Here is a 6,000-nt window from a genome sequence, read left to right on the forward strand (position 1 = left end):
TGTGAACACTGAGCTTTCTGGCTTTGACTTGGGAAGCTAAAATGCTCAGCCCTTGAAAGGCCCTGATATATTTTCCTGCCAAAGTGGATGGGGCCAGGGGCAAAGAGACAATAATGATAATACCTAACATTTCCAGAGCAAGGACCACTGGACTGTCTCAATTCTGATGCTGACCCATTTTCACTTCCCTTTTTTCTTCTCTGTGCTTCTCCCTTAAGAGGTTACATGGGAATTCAGAATCACAAAGAAGAGGGTTTCCCAGGGCCTGGAAGATGGATGGGGATAAGGCTGCCTGGCAGCTCAGTGGGGCATGCATGCTCAGAGCCTGAGGTCAGATATTGGGTGTGGGTTCAGGGCAGTCAGTGTTGGGGAGGGGAGCCAAGGGAAGCCCAGCCTCCAGGAGATGTGGGCCAAGCCTCCTCTCTGGGTTTTCACTCCTCAAGCAGCACCGAGACTCCCCATAAGTGCCATGACCCACCAACAGTGACCATGGCCACCACATGCAAGAGATTTAACAGGGTTCTCCTTGGAGATCCCGCCAGACCACTGAGGCAGGAATGATTGGTCCATTATACCAGCAAGAAAGCCAAAGCCCGTGGTGGTTTACAATCACCCTGCCCAGATGACTCCAAGGCCCTGGCCCACGCAGCACTCTGCTTCCTTCCCATCCTGTCCCCTCCCCGACTGCTGACCGGTCTCTGTGCTGCCCCAGATAGCCCCTGTCCTTCAGTCTCCTCATCCCCAGCCTGTCCCCTATTCCGACTCTCATTTCACCATTTGAAGCCCTTTTGTTAAGATCCTGCTAAAAACTGTCCCATTCCCTTTGTCCCTTCCACAAACATTCCTGAGCAATTTCTGTCTCCCTAGTCAACAAAACCTTCAATACCCACCCACCATATTGCCATAAAGGACCATGAGGCCATGAAGGGCTGGCACTGATTGACATTTGCCATGTGCCATTCACTATGCAATGCCTCACTTTGCACACAATACATTGAGTGTATTACCTCACTCAATTCTCTCATGGGGCAGATACTAGTGTTGTCCCATTTTACAATTAGCACATTGAGGCTTAGAAAGCTTAGGCAATTCACCCAAAGTCCCAGAGCCAGGAAATGGCAAAACATGGACCCTAATTCGGGTCTTCCTAACCCAAGAGTGTGTTCTTCACCACATAATTTGGCCCCCTCTTCCCCAAACCGGACTTCCCTCACCCAGTCCTGCCTCCTTTCCAGGTCTCATCTCCCACGGCCCCTCCTTGTGACTTGCTATGCATCTTCATTCTTCCAGACTTTTGTATATGCACTTCCTTCTGCCTAAAATACCTTTTCCTTTCTTTTGTGCCCATCAAAAGCCTTCCCATGTGTGAATCTCAGATCAGCAGCTTCTGCTCTGGGAGCCCCTCCTCTGGATCCTGGCTGCTGTCTGTTCCCCTCCTTCTTCCTCCTGTAGTATCACATGTGGTTTGCAATGTGTGGGCCATGGTGTGTGCCAGGCTCTGGGTGGCCGGGTCTGTGCCAGCTCCAGCTACCTTCTCCATCTGTTTATCAGGCCTCTGTTAGGTGCCAGACCCTGGGCTGGGCTCTAGGGACATAGGGGTAAGCAAAACGGGCATGTCTTGGCCTTTACTGAGCTTGCAGAGGCTGAGTTCTGTGGTAGAGCATTGTAAGGGGCTGTGAGGGCTCTCAAGAGGAGCCCCTATCCAGGACTTGGGATGTCCAACAGGGCTGTTTGGAGCAAGTGATAGCAAATCTCAGTGGAGCTAGTCAAGCCATGAGAGGATTAAGAGGGAAAGCAATGTCCTCAGCAAAGGGAACAGCCTGTGCAAAGGCCCAGGGGTGAGAGAAAGCTGAGCATGCTCTGGATAACACAGAGATTAGCACGGCTGGAAAATCAAGTGTGCAGGGCCAGTGATGCAAGACCACTCTGCAGAGGCAAGCTTTGGTCATTTGACCATGAAAGATTGCATAAGCCATACGCAGGAATTCTGCCTCTCTCATGTGTCTACGTGCTCTAGGTGTCTTTGAGGACAATCTGGCATGGTGGCTAACAGCCTACCTTTGCAGGCAGCAGACTTGGGCTTGATTTCTCCATCTACTCTGAGGGGTCTCAGCAAGTTACTTACCCACTCTGGGCCTTACTCTCATCTTTTAAATAGGATTAATAATAGCCACCACTTCCTAGGGTTTGGGAGAAGATTGTATAACTTAATAGAATGAACAGTCCTGGGCACATAGGAAAAGTTTAATTCATGTGATTGTTATAGTGATAATAATATCCTGCATTATTGTTACCACTCTTATTGTTCTCACTATTTTTATTATTGGATCTGGATAATCTCTGCCTCTCTAGTGGTGGCACCCAGAGCACCTGCCCACATCTTGGTCCTGGGAAAATGGGCAAGGTCCAGCCCTGGAGATCAACCCCTTTGCCCTCCACAGCTCTGTGTGGCCAAAGTATGAGATATCAGTGGCCGAGTGGAATATTCTGGCAGATGCACTGAACACAAGACCTGGATGCTATGTGAATACTGCAGCCTGTCTGGGAAAGCTGCCTGTCAGCCAAGCTCACTCCTCCCCTTAAATGGTATTCTTTTTCTTGGGGAAGAGTTTACTCACTCAGGGTTAGTAATTCCTATTCTCCCAGTAGGATGCTTGGACACCTGCTGTGTTGGTGATTCTTTTTTGTGGTCCTTCCCATTCAATCAATTTTACTGCCCTTCTTTGCCTGTCCTTCATTAGCTCTAGAGGACTAATGCCAAAGAACAGTAATACATCACTCATACTTCCTTATCCACTAACTTCTAGGTGGATTTGGCCAAAGGGAAACTTTGGTGGGAGACAGGAGGCTGGGAGGAGAGAGAGGCTAGGGGTCTATGCCTCTCTCCTTCCTGAATTCCCTTCTTGCTGCAGTCCCTGCATTGACTGTGACCCCAGTATGGTGGTAACTTCTGTGGCAGAAAGCAAGGGGAGGCGTGGGCAGGTTCTCTTTCTTAGCTCCAGCTCTCTCATCCATCCCGGAACACATCCTCTTCCCCCATAGAGAGGTACAGGCTTTCCACTGTTGCTATCTTGGGAGTGCATCAACCTCTCTTGCTGGTTTCCTTCACCTTGCCCTCACCTCTAAACACAATCCTGTCATTAAATGCTTTTCAACTAAGCCCTTCTGTGCAAGACTTGTTTCCTGCCATGATTCTGATCAGTACTTTCACAGAGGGTCTGCAAAGTACCTCAGAGACACTCCACCCTTGCTAAGAGCAGAACACAAGCCTGCCTCTCTTCTCACCCCTGGTACCTTGGTGCCTTTCAAGAAGACAGGCAGAGGTCCCACGTGGGTGCTTCTCCCAAAGGCTTTGCCTATCTGACTGCAGAGCTACAGAGGAAGCAAGGCTTCATCACAGAGGGCCTCAGGGGCCATGGGGGTCAGAGGAGGTTAGGATTTTATTGCAAGAACAAAGACAAATCATGGCATATTTGGGAGCTAGGAAGTGGCATTATCTGATTTGTAATTTTAGAAAGATCATTTTATCTTTCAAGAGCAGAGCAGATTCTAGAAAGTGAGTGCAACCCCAGGGAAGATATTTAGAAGACTGATGCAATAGTTTCTATTTGCAATTATGGCATGGCCACCATTAGAGACATCTGCCACCTCCATCATGAAGCCTCTGCCAGTCACTCCACTGTGAATGAAATTCCTCTTTGCTTTTATGTGCCCAAAACGTTGTTGCAGCATCTATTGTAGTCAGCCCCTGAGACCCTCTCCTCCTCTCTAGGGTGAGTTCCTTGGCCTTAGTCCTTACTCACACCCTGGGTTCTAAGCTTAGTGGGCAACAACATATCACTAAGCTGGCTGGGACTCCCTAGGCAAATGCAAACAGCTCAGAAGGTATAACATATTATGCCATCATCAGCTATTAAGGATGTCTAATATCGGATCAGACGGCATCATCTTGTCAGACTAGAAAAGAAAGCAAGCTTCTGCCAAACATCTGCCATATGCTGGACCATCTTCCAAAGATGCTTCATTCAATCCACTAGCAACCTGGGCAGTAGGCACCACTGTCCTCATCTCACAATGTGGAAATTGAGGCCCAGAGCAGTGGCTGCCCAGTTTGTGAGTGACAGAACCTGACTCAAACCCAGGTCTCCCTGTCTATTACAAAGGCAAATCAAGAAACATGCTTTCAGAATGGGCCAAGGCTACTGAGGAAACTGGGCCTAGAAAGGTAAATTCAAACAGCAACAATTAAAAATGAACAGTAGTGATATCTAGCTTCACACACTTTGTAGATGCCAACTGTCACCCACTGCTATAGCAAAGGGTGTGTGCGCCCGAGGCTCGGAGGCTCGGGTTCCTCACTATTAGCTGTGAGACTGCACATACACTTTATACTGCCTGCTCAGGTTAAACATCTCCTCTAAGAAGCTCTCCTGGACCTTCCAAGTCCTGGATAGGTACACATATATGTGACTACACAGGCTCTTGTAGCTGCCTCTACAGACTTATATATGAGTGTATATAAATATACCTTATACTCTCTCTTTCCTCGTATGTATGCAGGAGATACATAAACACATACACATATACATACACATATACACATACAATATACACTATATGTATATATACTCTCCACCTCTCTGCAATCTTCAGCATAGAGGACAGCTCTCAAGCACTCTGCGATATCAATAGATGTCTTGAGGCTTTAGTTAGGTATATACATATACACATACAATACACATATATATTGAATGGAATTGCTCACATATATACACATCTATACACATACATATATGTGTATATATACATACATATGTATATTGTATGTATATGTGTATATTATACATAGACATTTGTTTGTATGTTTTTCAGCATTTTTAAACATTGGTGTATTTAGCTCTAAGATCATTTTTAAAAACAATGTCAAAACTGTACTTTAAAATAATTTATTCTTGGAGAATATTTGGAGCAATTCTATTCAATATAATATACATGTGTATATGGTATATATATATTGTATATACATGTACATACATATATGGGTATATATGTATATTGTATGTGTATATGTGTGTGTGTATATATATATTGTACGTGTATGTGTGTATACCTAACCGAAGCCTCAAGACTTCTGTTGACATCTCAAAGAGTGCTTGAGAGCTGTCCTCTATGCTGAAGATTGCAGAGGGGAGGAGGGTATAGACTTGTTTTCAGTGTTCCTAAGTGGGAAGGGCCAATAGGTGAAAACTCCAGAGACATCAATTTTGATTGAGCCCAAGGAAAAACTTCCTAGCAGCGAGAATTTCCCCAGGATGCAGCAAGATCTCTGAGGGAGCCTATAAGCGTAGGCTGAGAGAGGCAGCTGTGGAGGAGGCTACACTTGAAGTGGGATGGGGAGGAGTGGGAACCGGATCCCTCTAATGGGCTCTTCTAGTGCTGTGATTGGGGTCTCTGTTACCATAACAAAACCACCATTTATTGACTTTCTACAAAGCGCTTAGCCCCTCACAAACATGAATTCATTCAGTCCTTACATTGGCCCTGCATGGTAGATATGATCTAGTTCATGGATAAGGAAATGAGGGTCAGAGAAGTGGGGTAACTTGCTCAATGGAAACTGGCATGGAAACATGAGCTGTGTCTAACACTAGAGCTCCTCAGAATAAACCAGTTTCCCCCATTTTCCTACAGCAGTTAGGTTTATACAAGTTTTACCCATGTCAGCAGCACAACAGAGTTCATTGGTTTTGTTTTTTATGTGCCTTTACTTCCCCTCCAGTATCTCTGTCTTTTTGATGCTGAAAGTTGGCCTGCAGGCCAGACCATGGGATCTAATCTGCTCTGGGGGAGTAGAGGCATTGCCTGGGTCACAGGCAGGCCCCAGATTGGATGGTGCCTCCTGAGCCCTCTTTTTCTTCTTCTAGAAGGAACCTACTGTTTACTACCATGTTCCTGGACTTCTAGACACGTTTATAAACCCACAGACCCTGGGAGGGGTAA

The sequence above is a fragment of the Callithrix jacchus genome, chromosome 7, assembly GCF_049354715.1.
Source record: "Callithrix jacchus isolate 240 chromosome 7, calJac240_pri, whole genome shotgun sequence".
In the NCBI taxonomy this organism is placed as follows: Eukaryota; Metazoa; Chordata; class Mammalia; order Primates; family Cebidae; genus Callithrix; species Callithrix jacchus.